Genomic DNA, 13703 nt, shown 5'->3' with positions numbered 1-13703 from the left:
TTGTATAAAAGAGAAAGCAGAGACTCAGAGAGAGTTCTCCAGTTATACTGTTAAGAGAGGGAGTGCCAGCATTCTAATCCACTTTGGCTGACCCCAAGGCACATTCTTTCTCCACTATATTAATCTGTGTCCCTGTTCATGGAATGGGGACAAAGGTAAACCCGTATATATATTAGAGGTACAACACTACTATTGTGCTGTTCAGAATCAGAACCCCTTTTATCAGGGACTGATTCATCACTTAAACTGACACGACAATAAACTCCTTCCTTAGAACTTCAGATACAAATTGAACCATCACTGGGTCCTTGGTATTTTATAAATGGCTTTGTGTGAAATCCCAGAGGCTGTCTTCTCAAATGCCTGCAGAGTAGAAGATGGGGTGGGTTTGGTTCCAGAGTAAACTTATTTCTGTCCCGTGTGAAGGGACGGATGCCACCCAGCAGATGTCAATTGTTGTCGTACAGAACGGTGGGCCCAGGGTCACCAGATCCCCTGATTTTCTCCCATCCAAGTACTAACCAGGCCCGACCCTGCTTAGCTTCCAAGATCAGACGAGATCGGGCGCATTCAGGGTGGTATGGCCATAGACAGATCCCCTGATTTTCTAAGAAAAACCAGAAATGCATAAATTTTATTTGACATCTCCCCCCTTCAAAATTTTGGAATCGAATTCTTTCTTTCTTTCTTTCTTTCTTTCTTTCTTTCTTTCTTTCTTTCTTTCTTCCTTTCTTTTCTCTTTTTTTTTTCTTTTCAGAAACACTCTAGAAACCAAAACAAACATTTCTGGGAGATGTGACTATGGGCCACCTGTTGAGAATGTCCCGCTATTTAAATTATATCAGCAGGAAGTGGAGGGTTGGATAGAGGGTCAGGCTTGAAGAGAGCTTGGGGTTCAGTGTAGGTGTTCAATAAAGATTTGTTGACTAGCATTTTACGGATCTTCCGAGATGTCTGGCAACTTTCTGTTCTCGCTTTACGTTGAATTAAGTCATCTACCTTGGCACTTAAAAGAGGGTCCCATGTTTTCTGACTGATCTCTTGGGGCCCCTTCCATCTCCCCAGGCTTTGTGGTGGACGCTTCGTCCTGCTTGGTCCTGCACTTTTGGCAGGAGCTCGGGTGACAAGGGTTTTCTGAAAAAGTTCTGCGGTGATCTTTGCGGAGTGCCAGAAGCCTGGGGACCACTCTGGACGAGAGCAGCCCGACCTGTCGCCTGGAGAGGATTTGGTTGCAACTGCCCTTGTGGTAGGGTCTACCTCCTGCTGGCTCCAATGCTAATTTCAAGAGAACCATAAATGAAAGCAATTATACAAACATGCCATAAATCTAAAGTTTGTGACCAATACCTACAAAGTTGACTCCCAGGAGACAGACCAGAAAAAGTGACATTGTTTGCGCTGTAGCTTTTCAGTAAAACAAAAGAAAGTGGTCAAGAATCATCAGAAATCATGGAACACGTTTACTTTATTCTTCGTGCAGATTTTGTCATCTAAAGACTTCCTGAGAGTCAAGTTTCTGAGGCCCCTTTCTGAATGATTTGGGCTTTTCTTGTTACAGCTTAAACCAGCTGAAAGCACTAATTTCATTTATGAGGTTTCCCCGCTCATGACCTAATCACTCCCGAAAGGCTCTGCCTCCAAATACCATCACGTTGAGGGTTAGGATTCTAATGCATGAATTTTGGCGGGGGGGACACCGACATTCTTAAGACAGCAGGTAGCAGGTAGTTACTGTTAACGTCCTTGCTTTAAGAAGAGGAACTAAGGCAAAGCATGTTTAAATGACTTGCTCAGGGTTGCATAGTCCCTAAATAATAGAACTAGGACTTGAACTTAAGCCCTCTGGTTTCCACAGTCAGAATCTCATGCTTCTGGGTGAATTTTAGCATGTTATTTATGACATTCTTTGATGAAACCAACCTCTCATACAGATATGACAATGTGTGACAGTTTTGAATACTATAAGCTTAAAATAGAAACAATACTTAGGAGTGAATAAAGTCATCTTCATAGCAGAGACTCCAAAACTTTTCTTTATTATATAGGAAGCTGCCAAAATTAGTAGTTGCTGGGTCTAGGCCACCCTGGTTTGAAACCATCTGTGTGGCACACAAATTACATAACTTTTGGGCAAAATGACAAATAAAAGTAAGCATTTCAACTTGTAAGTGCTAACGTAGAAAGCATGTTTAGAGCTCTTAGAACGGTCAACACATAGTAAATGCTCAACAAATATTAGCTATTGGCCATGCAACAGCTTAATTATTCATAAAATAAATCAAGCATATTCCCCTACTGAACGTTACAAGGGCCACAGTGTGTCTGGCATTTAACTTGGACAGTGGAGGATGTAAATATGTGGAAAGCACAGGGTATATATTCTAGCAGAAGAGACAGCTGCACAGGGAAAAGCTATTTTACGCTGTGATAAATGCCGTTGTAGAGGTATGTCCAACGAAATATAGGACCAGTGTGGAAAAAACGATTTGTTCCACCTGGAAAGTTGGGAACAGTTACACAGTGGAATGACATATGAAGTAGACCTTGAGGGCTGAATAACGGTTCCCCAGAAATAACGGTCCAGACATAACAACACAGAAGTATGGAAGTGTCCTGTGTCTCAGAGGGAATGGCGAGCAGTCAGCAAAGACCAAAAGGTGGTCTTATCTCTGCATGTGCAACAGAGTCATCAGCCATTCCACCCCAAACATCCACAGCGACATCTGGCTACGTTTAATACACCTTATGCTTCAGAACAGTTTTAGGGTTACAGTAAAATTGAGTAGGTATTACAGAGAGTTTCCACACACTCTCTCTCCCCTGAACATTATATGTTTGAAAAACACTCCACAGGTGGTTTTGATACACAGCGTGGATTCAACATTCTAGGGTGAATCTCGAATTGAGGAGCTGTGTGTTCGGGGGCGAAGGGTACAGAGGTTGGAAGAAAGAGGATAGGCAAGATGAGTCAGGCCACAGATGAGGTCAAGGTCAGACAGTAACGTGCCTCCTTAGACCCTGCCAAGGAGGTTGGAGTTACCCCTGAAGGCAGTAGGCAGACACTGGAAGATTTTAGGCAGGAAAGGGAGACATTCTGATTCACACTTTAGAAACACAGGCTGGCAAAAGTCGCTATGAATTGGAAGAAAGCAAGAGCATAAGAATGTGATGGGAGATGGTTGAAAAAGCTCAGGCAAGAGATGATTAGGTGAAAAGCTGGAGCTGGAGGGACCCTGTTTGGCTCGTATGAGAGGGTGACAATCTCTCCATCATGAGAGAACCATGTGGTTCTATTTGACATGCTTGTTGGCATGAAGAGAGGAGAGAGAGGAAGAGGAGAGAGAGAGAGAGAGAGAGAGAGCACTTCCTTCCTCACAAAACTGGAAAACGGAAGAACTTTCTCTCCTCGCTCCTTGCCCCATCCCTCCCTCTCCCTTCCTGCAGCTCGTGGACTTCCTACCTCTGTTCATTTCTACCAGTTTTCCCTCCGGTCTGGCCAGTTCCCTCATTAACTCAGCCTCATTATACAGAATGGCTTTCCTAACCCTGATCCTGTAAGGCCTGGTGAACTTTTCCAATAGACGCTGACCATCACATTTCCCCAGGGGAGCTGACTGATGAGTTCACTTCATCTTTTCACATGAGCCCAGCTCCAGCCAGCCTCTGGGCTGAGATTGGCTCTCCATGTGAGAGGATGCCTGTAGCTGATGGGGGGAAGGGAGGTCGTCGGACGGTATAGAGCATGGGTACCAGGACAGAAGGACTCTAGCAGAGCAGGTACCATAAATATGTCTAGTAAACATGGACAGTATAAAGTGATTGATTAAGTGGGAGGGAAAAGGACTGCCAGGAAAAATATGTTATGTGCCATGAGAGAGAGATAAATAATCACCACGGAGTTTCAGAGAACACAGGGTCAAATCTGGCTGGATTGACCTTCCTTAAAAGAGTTTCAGTGAACAGCGATGTAGGAAGAGGGATGCGTCTGTGTTCTGTTGCTGCTGTAATGAATTACCACAAACGTTGTAGCTTAAAATAACAGGAATACATTTTCTGGCCGCTCTGAGTGTCAGAAGTCCCTCCAGAGTCTCACAGGCCAAAATCAAGGTGGGAGCTGGGCTGCCGTTCGTTTCTGGGGTTTCTAGGGGGAACACGGGTTTCCTTGTTCCCTCCAGCTTCTAGAGGCTGCCCATTTTCTTGACTTGTTGACCTCTTCTTCCATCTTCAAAGCTGCGCTCGCGGATTGAATTCCTGTCGCATTGCTCAGACCTCCCTTTCTGCCTCTCTGCTCCTCATTTAAAGTCCCCTCTGGATAATCTGGCATAATCTCCTCAATTTAAGGTCCCCTTTAATTCCCCTTGGTCGTATAATGGAACACACTCACAGGCTCTTCGGGTTAGGAGGTGGACGTCATGAGGTGACAGGGAGACGCTTCTGCCTACCACCAGGGAATTTCAGGGGAACACAGGCAACGTAGAGAAGCTGGAGGGTGAGGGGTCTTCAGAGAAGTGTGAGTGGTCCAAGAACAGCAGCCTGCGGTCACATTGCTTTCAATCTTCTTCGTGTAATATGTGTTTTAGTTTTTAAATGTTTATTTTACTTTTTTAAATTTTTAAATGTTTATCTATTTTTGAGAGCACATGAGAGAGGGTGAGTGAGGGAGTGGGAGAGGGGCAGAGAGAGGAGACACAGAATCCGAGGCAGGCTCCAGGCCTCCAGGCTGTCAGCACAGAGCCAGACGCGAGGCTCGAACTCAAAGACCGTGAGATCACGACCTGAGCCAAGTCAGACGCTTAACCCACTGCACCACCCAGGTGCCCCAGTCTTTTGCGTTTTAGTCATTCTGTTAGCTGGGTAGTTGCATCTCCGTCGGTTTTAATTTGCATATCCTGATGACTAAAGGTGCTGAGCAAGTTATCGTGAACCGACTAGCTATTTGTGAAAAAAAAATTTTTTTTTCAAGTAGGGTCCATGCCCAATGCGGGGCTTGAACTCAAAACCCTGAGATTAAGACCTAAAAAAAATCAAAAGTCAGACACTCCACTGACTGAGCCACCCAGACGCCCTATTTGTGAATTTTGTGTGTGTGTGAGTGTAGGGATACTTTGGGGGGCTGTATGTTTGACGGGTTTCGTACATTACGCTCCAGGGGATGGAATTCGTTTTGCAAGCGTGAGTGATGGGGTTTACAGGAAGGAAATGAGATAACAGCGCGTGCTTTAGTAAGATAAATTTGATATGTCAAATATAGAACGACATAGATGTATATACATGTAGATATAGATATGACTGGGACGTGGAGAAGTTGGATGACATCAATTCAGGTAAGAGGTTGCTGAAATAGTCCATGCCGGTGGGTCTTCCAGAATCAGGGTTAGAGCAGGACAAGGTTGTGGACTAGAGTGGCTCTGAAGACACCCCAAGGACATAGGGAAATAATTACATCAGTGGCTATAGATTGTAGTGGTTTCAGCTACTGTGTAGTTAACCTGCCTCGGTGTCTTCCAAACATTGTAAAGATTTCCTTAAAGAAAAGTTTTTAAAGGGTTTAGCCGTGAGCTGTGGTGTCATCTTTGGAGATGGTTGTCTGGTGCCGTGCCCAGCCGTGGATGGCATCTCGGTGGGGAAGTGGAGCCAGGGGGTTGGCCTCACCCCCGCGCCCTTGGGAGATTGCAGGGGATGGGACCTAGGCGAGACTATCAAAATTAGGCAAGAGGAGTCAAGCCATAAAGCTGTCTTGAAATATTAGAACAAGAGGTGCCAGAGGGGCCCTTGAGAAGCTGGGCAAGGAGCCAAATGGCTCTCAGAAAACAAAGGGAGGGCAAGAAGCAGCAAGCGAAATGAAGGGAGATGGTCTGATAGCTCTGGGGACAGGGTGTCAATGCCCGTGGCAGCTCTTTTATAAGGTCCCTGTGCATGTTTTCCTGGGGTCTTAACGGGGAAAGAATGACGGGGCCATGATATCAACTGGCTACGCGAGACGTGGGGAGGTTTGCTTAGTTCATGGCCAGATTGAGTGACGGTGTTGACTCTGTACATCATGTAGATCCCGTGGTATTGATTCTTTCAAATAAATCGGTAGCCAGTGATCTCTACAAGAAGGGTTGGCGCCCCTCCTTCCCTGCTATGGGGTCAGAGGATTCTGTTTGCCAACACTGGGTATTCGCAGGGACGAGTGTAATCCTTTAGTCTACGCCTCCTTCCTGGAGGGCACTGTCACGTTACTCTTCAGAGAAGCTGTCACATAGCTGCGGTTCAGGGCCTCGCCCAGGGTCACACTGCGCAACAAGGTTAGAGTAGGGTTAGCATTTACCATGTGTGCCCACTCTCAGTTCAGTTCACCGGTTCCCTCTGCTTGTAATCATGGCGGCCCATGGAAACAAAATCCAGAAACTATGATGCCAGGCAGTAGCCAGAGAATTCAGAGGTGAGTAATAATCTGTTCCCTGTGTGTGTCTTAGAAGTAGCATCATGTTTAAAAAAAAAAAAAATAGGGCGCCTGGGTGGCGCAGTCGGTTAAGCGTCCGACTTCAGCCAGGTCACGATCTCGCGGACCGTGAGTTCGAGCCCCGCGTCAGGCTCTGGGCTGATGGCTCAGAGCCTGGAGCCTGTTTCCGGTTCTGTGTCTCCCTCTCTCTCTCTCTGCCCCTCCCCCGTTCATGCTCTGTCTCTCTCTGTCCCAAAAATAAATAAAATGTCGAAAAAAAAAAATTAAAAAAAAAAAAAAATAAATAAATGACAATCACCCCTCCCCTCCCCAAAAAAAACAAGAGTGACATCATGTAGTAAAGAGAGGTGGGCCTCTGTCTTCTGAACCAAAGACTGCAAATCATAAACCACGTCCGGTGTTCATTTTCTGATTTTTAAATTTGTGGGGCGTGGGTGCAAAGGGGTCCACACTTGCCATGTCTGCTGTAGGGAAATGGGCACTTTCACCGCCCCTGGTATGTGTGGAAAAGGGTACCACTTTCCTGAGGGCAATTTGATAGTGTTGTTCAAAAACCTTTAAAATGAAATCTGACCCCGGAATTGTACTTTAGGAACAGACCAGGTAAGCAATTAAGACGAGCATAAAGTTTTACGTACAAAGACGTGCATCCAGGCATCAGGTTTAATAGCAGGATTGAGAAACAGCCTGGATGCCCAACAACACTGGAATGCTTCGATCAGATTTGGTGACAATTGCAGAACGGAACTCTATGCGGCCATTAAAAATGATGGTGCAGAACAAAGATTGGCAAACTACAGTCTCTGGGTTGTGTTAGCCCTACTGTCTCTATTCGTAAATAAAGGTTGATGGGAACACGGCCAGGCCTGCTCATTTATGTTTTGTCAATGGCTCCTTTTTGAGCCACAGCAGCAGAGCTCAGTAGTTGCGACAGAGACTGTATGTCTGTGTGTGTGTGTGTGTGTGTGTGTGTGTGTGTGTGTGTGTTTAACGTCTCTTACTGTCCTTTTAATGTTTATGCAAGTTCTTTCTTTGCCCATGGACGGCCACCATATATTTGGTCGCTATTGGGGCAAAGTCTTATGGTGACTTTAGACCGCAATGCCGTGTTTACTCAAAAACAAGATTTTGTCACATACATTAATCAATACGTCCATCTTGAGCATAAGATGGGAGGTGCAGACTCACCGACTGTCGGGCCCCGGGGTGTCTCGTTTCTTTCCAGAGCCCAGCTTTGATTGTACATCCATGGTACAGCCAGCCTCTTTTCCTCCAGCTTCCACACCCCTGGCTTTGTCTAGGAACCTCCACCTAAATGGTCTCTATCAGGGTCCCATGCCTTTTCTAGGTTGTCCTCTTGGGCAGGATTTAAAATGTTTCACGTGTGGCTTAATCCCCCACCGAAAATATTCACGCACATCTCAGCTTTACACACTCTGGGCGTGCAGCTGACCCCAATGTGGCAACAATTCTCTTTGCTTCGCTAGCTGAACCACTTTATGACTCACCCCTGCCTTTCAGATTTTCCAGGTGGATGTCAGATCTTGGTCCGCTTCACTCACCAAACTCCTGCATAAACACAGCAGGGCCTGAAGTTTCCTTGAAAACTTGCCTCGCTTACAAACGGCAAGAGGCCCTCCACCTCCCCTTGTGGAAGACGGGGAGACGGTGAGAACGGCCTCGTGGCCCGCTGCAAATGAGTCCTCCTCACGGGTCTCCAACTGCGAGTTCTCTGGGGTAAGTCTTGGAAACAGGTTCCTCCTTTGTGGTTCTCCCCTGAGTGACGGTCTAAGGGGCGTGTCCTCTTACCTGTTTTTTCCTAATGGGCACCTACTACATAGACGGGAAGAAAACATACTTAAAAGATCCTGTTTCCGTTTTAAGATTTCCTATACTTTGAGTCTTTGACCACTTTTTTTTTTCCTTTTGCCTGTGTTCACACCTAGAAAATGGGCTAGAAAGCACCACATTGTGGCTCAAGGGCATAATCGCTCTTAGCTTATTTAGCTGGAGAGTTACGTGGGGCCTACCGAACAGAGAAAGTTTCATTCCAAAACATAGGGTCTTTTATTTCCTACATTTCCTGCAGCACAGGATTTTTTTTTTTTTCTCCCCCCGGGTGAACAGAAAGATCTGCACGGACTGAGCAAAACCACGTATCCCTATAACTTACTTCCTGCTTGCTTCAACCTCCAGCTAATTACTCGAACAGCACCTTTGACGAAGAAAAGCTGACACAGAAACTGGACAGAGTCTGTGTCTCAAGTGCGCTGAGGAGAAAGCAGTAAGTAAGGTGCTCTGCACAGCTCAATAATCTGCACCGCAGGAAAGCCACACTTCCAAGGGCAGGCAATATGTCTGCAGTATCCTCCTGGCGGAAGGAGGGCCAGGAGCTCATCTTTATGGCTTGAGGCTTGAAAGCTGCTTAACTGGGCGGAACGCCACCTCCTTGCCATCAAAGCTGTCCACCTGGCAGTGAATCTCAATGAGACAGCTGACTGGCTCAGCAGACAAGTTGCCTTGCCAAGGGGATGAGAACTTAACCAGAAGGTCTTTCAGGAAATCTGTTTAGGATGTGGGGGATAAAGAGGAAGAGAAGGAGCAATTCATCCCCTGAAAGAGGCGAGTGAGAAGGAGTCGTTGTTCCTCCGTTACACGGACCATTTTTGAGCTTTTCTGGGCCCTTGACTCAGTGAGCCCTCCATCCTCTGAGTCTGACTTTAGATTCTGACACTAACATCGCACAGTAATTGAGAGTCCTTTGTGAACAACGAACAGAAATTGATTCATTCAAAGAATAAAGCTAAGAGCAGAGGACCTTAAATGATTCTTATTTGAAAATCATCGATAACAAACGGGGATGTTACAGAGAGGGCATGAAGCTATTAGTTGTCGTTGTTTTTAAATGTGCATGTGAAAAGTGTCTTGATTGTTACTTTTCACCAAAGGTGAGAACTGTAAGCTTAACAATTGTAATAACTCTCATCTTACTCAATGCTTGCTGTGTGTCAGGGCCACACTCGGGACATCACAAGAATGTTCCATCTAACAGCCTTCAGAACCTGCGCGTGAGGCTTTGCAGCTTCACTTTGCAGGCAAGAGAGACAAGACTCAGAGGGGTTTCGTAAATTACCATGGCCGTAAAGTGAGTAAGGGACAGAACAAAGATTTAATCCCCTGTTTCTCCCACTCCAAGCTCAGAATCATGTCTATCAGGCCAATTATATCAGATTTGCTACAAAAGATAGTGTTTTTATCACATAATGACCAATCAGGGCTGCAGAGAGAGGATTGTGTGAACATATGTGTGGGATATGGGGATATATCTGCTAAACCACTCCTCCATTCCGTCCCCTCTCCTGTGGGGGCGACGGGTGTGGGGAGGAGACAGAAGTGAATGAAACCTGAGCATCATCTTCAGAAAGCCCAGTTTTCTACCTCTGGCTTTGGGTCATGACAAGATGGCTCTTCCTGTTTTGGGCAACCATGAAAAAGTATTCATTGGGGGCCAAACTATATATGTATATAGCTTGCCTTTTAAGATGATGCCTCTCCTTTAAAATTGGGTGAGATAAAAACTTAAAAAATAATAAAATAAGATGGAATAGTGTATAAGTTTTAGACATAGTCTCCAGACACAAAGCCTACTCAGGTTATATGGATATTTGGAAGCAGTATTTGGAAACAGCTTAATGGCTCAAAGCACAGGCTGAGTTTGACTCCCGGCCTCACTATTTCTGGCTGTGTGTTGGTGGGGCAAGTTATAAAAACTAAGTCTCAGTTTCCTCATGTATAAATAAAGGCAGTAGAACCTACCGCATAGGTTTGTTGTGAAAAATGCATGAAATATTCCATACACCGTGCTCAATATAATACCCTGCCCACGGTGAATACTCAAAAACTCATCAGCTATTAACTGGTTTTATTGATCTGGTGTGCTGCTCTATTTTTGAAAATGGAAAAAATATGCCTTCTGCGTGGAATGCTTCTTCTCACTTATTTTTGCGGTTTCCGCTTAAAAGTGATCTTCAAGAAAGAATTCACTCCATCCACTTCAGTTTTGAGGAGTAAATAGGAAAGGATTGGCCCCTTTCCCTCCCAAGACTGGGTTAAGTGTCCATTCTGGAGGCCACCAAAGCACCTTGTTCTGACCGTCATTGCGGTTACTGGCCACACTGTTATTCCTTTGAAAACAGGGGCTGTCTTTTATCTCTTTATCCCCAGAACCTACCACAGTATTTGAAACACAGGGGTCTATGCAGCAAATACCTACTGGGAGAAAAAATTAAAATGATGAGGTGATATATGTAAAAACGTTAGGTTGATAGGAATGTCGTTATGTGGCTATTATTATAAAATGCAATAATGACCGTGATGCACACTATTCCTGCTAATTCTTTCTTTTCTATTACTACTAACAAAGAAGAAACTGTCTAACCCTTTGCTACGTAAAAGGCTACATGATGCCATCTCATACAAAGACTTCACTACATGGAATTTCATCTGAAAAATATCTTTGCATACCAAACAAAGTAGAAGCTGGTTTTGAAAGCGAAAACCAGGTGGGTAATCACCATTAATACCACATCTAGAAGTCATCTCTGGGGACATCCAGGAGGGTCTCCAGAATTTCCAGACTGATTTCATCCAGGAAGAGGTGCAATCGTGGAAGCGGCGAATATTTTTTTCATAATGACAGCGAACATTCTTTCGTTCTCCAATTAATTCTCAAATGCTCAAGCGGAGGACCGCTTCACTGCGGATTCTTTTGCAGTCTGCAGTGCAGATCTCTGGGCTCTGGTGAGCCTTACGAAGCCTGCCCAGGGCTGCAGATGGGTGAGAGAAACAGTCTTGCCCGGAAGTGAAGAGAGGACAGCAAAATGAGCCAAGGCTTTGTGTCTGCTTATGACAGGCGCAACAGTTATGCAAACTAAGAACCCAACATTTTACTAAACTGATGCCAAAAATCTTGTCCCACGCTAAAACAAATGTTTGAAGCTGCAGAGAGCCGATGCAGAATAAAATCAATATGCTATTGTTGGAATTCGTGCCTTTTGAAGAAATTGGTGCTTACGAATGCCTTGGTCATTTATTTTGAACGAGCCTTATCTAATAGCAAATTGGATATGCATTTTCTCTCCATTAGAGACCGAAGTCTTGAAAATGCCCCCTCCCCTTTGAAAACTGCTCTTGGGAAGGGATGGGAAGGGAGCAGGAATGAGCAGTTTTGTCCTGAGTACTTTCCTCAGGGGTGAGATGGTTATTTCGTATCCTTGTTTAAAAGGTAAGAAAACCGAAGCCCTGCATAAGTAACGAATTTCCGCAAACCATGCAACAAGTGTTTGAACTCCGGACTGTAAGGCATCCAAGTCTGTGTTCCACTTGCTGTATTTGGTTACCTCTCAGGAAAGGTGCCCAGGAGCTGGCGAAGTCACTCTGGTATCTAATTTCCTCATTCTGTGTACGCGAGATTCTTAACATGTAAACCATTTCATTGCGGAAAGAGGAAGTAGAGAGTGGTCAAACATTCCCTCAGTCTTAGGGTTAAGATTTTGCTCACTTTGTGGGTGCCTTTGTTCCAGGAAGTAACAAACAAACAGTCTTTAATGTTTGTTTCAGACTAGGTTCGTTTCACGCTCCCTAGCCCCAGAGAAGGAAAAGAAGGGAATGGTTCTCAGTTGTATCAAAAATCACCAGAATGCTCCTGCAAGGCCGTGGGGCCTTTTGACATCGATCTTTCGAGTTTTGTTTTGGGGGTTTTTTGGTATTTATTTTTATTTTTATTTATTCTTTTATTTGAGAGAGATAGAGAGTGCAAGCTGGGGAGAGGGACGGGGGGGGGGGGAGAGAGAGAAACTTAAGCAGACTTCACGCTCAGCATGGAATCCAACATGGGGTTTGATCCCAACGATCATGACCTGAGCTGAAATCGAGAGTTGGGTGCTCAATCAACTGAGCCACCCAGGTGCCTTTTTATTTATTTGTCTCTTATTTTTTATGACTTTTGTTTTTAAAATTGGATGACAAATCCGTTTATCTGATTTTCTATTCCTTTTTTATGATTAATCCACTAACTCCCTGGTCTCTTTAAGTTTAGCTAACTGCATGCAATAATATCTTGTAAATAAAAATTTTGTGTGGTTCTTTTTTTTTTTTTTTTTTTTTTGCCTTTTCCAATCATTTGCTTGGCACAGATGATTTCAGAACACAGTTATACAATGGAAGCTTAATGTTACAATTCCACTAATTTGTTTGCATTTATTATTCTGTCAAATCTCACTCACCAAATCAGGACACAAATAATACAGCCATGAAGACACATCTGGAAAGCAAATTCTTTCTAAGAACATTTCATCCCATTGGAGTGGGGATCTGGAGAATAGTCACATACACCAGAAAGAGCAGGTGTTGGGTGGTGAAGAGAGGGTGAAGCGAGCCAAGTTTAATCTGGATGAGGAAGTCCCACTGGGCCCGGGGAAGCTGGGGACTGAGAGATCCAGGCAGGTGACAGTCAGGGATGTCTAATGGAAGTAAAATTATAGAGAATGCATGGCTAAAACATTTACATCACATTTAAATCCTTTATTTATTGGGCATTTAGTTTTAATTTTGGGGTGATGTAGGGAGCTACCTTTATTTTCTTCTAGAAGGAGAGCCAACATTCTTAAAGCCATTGATCATATACTGAATCTTTCCCCCACAAATTGAAAGGCCACTTTACCGTATCACAAAATATACTTAAATTAGCTTTTGACGCTCTCCCACTCATTGACTTACTTGCTTTCTCATGGGCTTGGAATCTCATCTTTGGATCACATTCGCTAACTTCATTTATATATTAAATTGATAATTATTCAGTGCACAACTGTGCTCCTGGCAGAGTGTGAGTCCTGGGAAAAAACACAGACAGAAAGCCTTCCTTCTGGAATCTTACATTCTAAAAAGTTTCAGTGTCTGGTATAGAAAGTTTCCCTGCTCTCCTGATGATTTTTTTTTTTTTTTCATAAATTTCTAGGCAATTACACGCTTATTTTTTCAAATGAACCTCTAAATCACTTTGTCTAGTTCTGAGGTAAATAACTTAATGAAATTTCGATTGAAATCCATTAAATTTCTATGCTAGTATGAAAGAAATAGGTTTATTATCAAATGTTTTTCCCCAAATACTGAGACACAATATGTCCTTCGATTTGTTCCTTTTCTATCCAGTGACATTATTAGATCTCGTCTTAGTGTTATTAGCTTCTCTCAGTCT

General features: G+C 44.2%; 1 pseudogene; it reads right to left on the bottom strand.

Annotated features, from left to right (window-relative positions):
- Positions 1-474: 474 nt before the first annotated feature.
- Positions 475-592, bottom strand: LOC123593926 (annotated as a pseudogene).
- Positions 593-13703: the final 13111 nt, after the last annotated feature.

Source organism: Leopardus geoffroyi, chromosome D4 (assembly GCF_018350155.1).
Source record: "Leopardus geoffroyi isolate Oge1 chromosome D4, O.geoffroyi_Oge1_pat1.0, whole genome shotgun sequence".
NCBI lineage: Eukaryota > Metazoa > Chordata > Mammalia > Carnivora > Felidae > Leopardus > Leopardus geoffroyi.
This window is presented reverse-complemented; position numbering and strand designations above follow the sequence as displayed.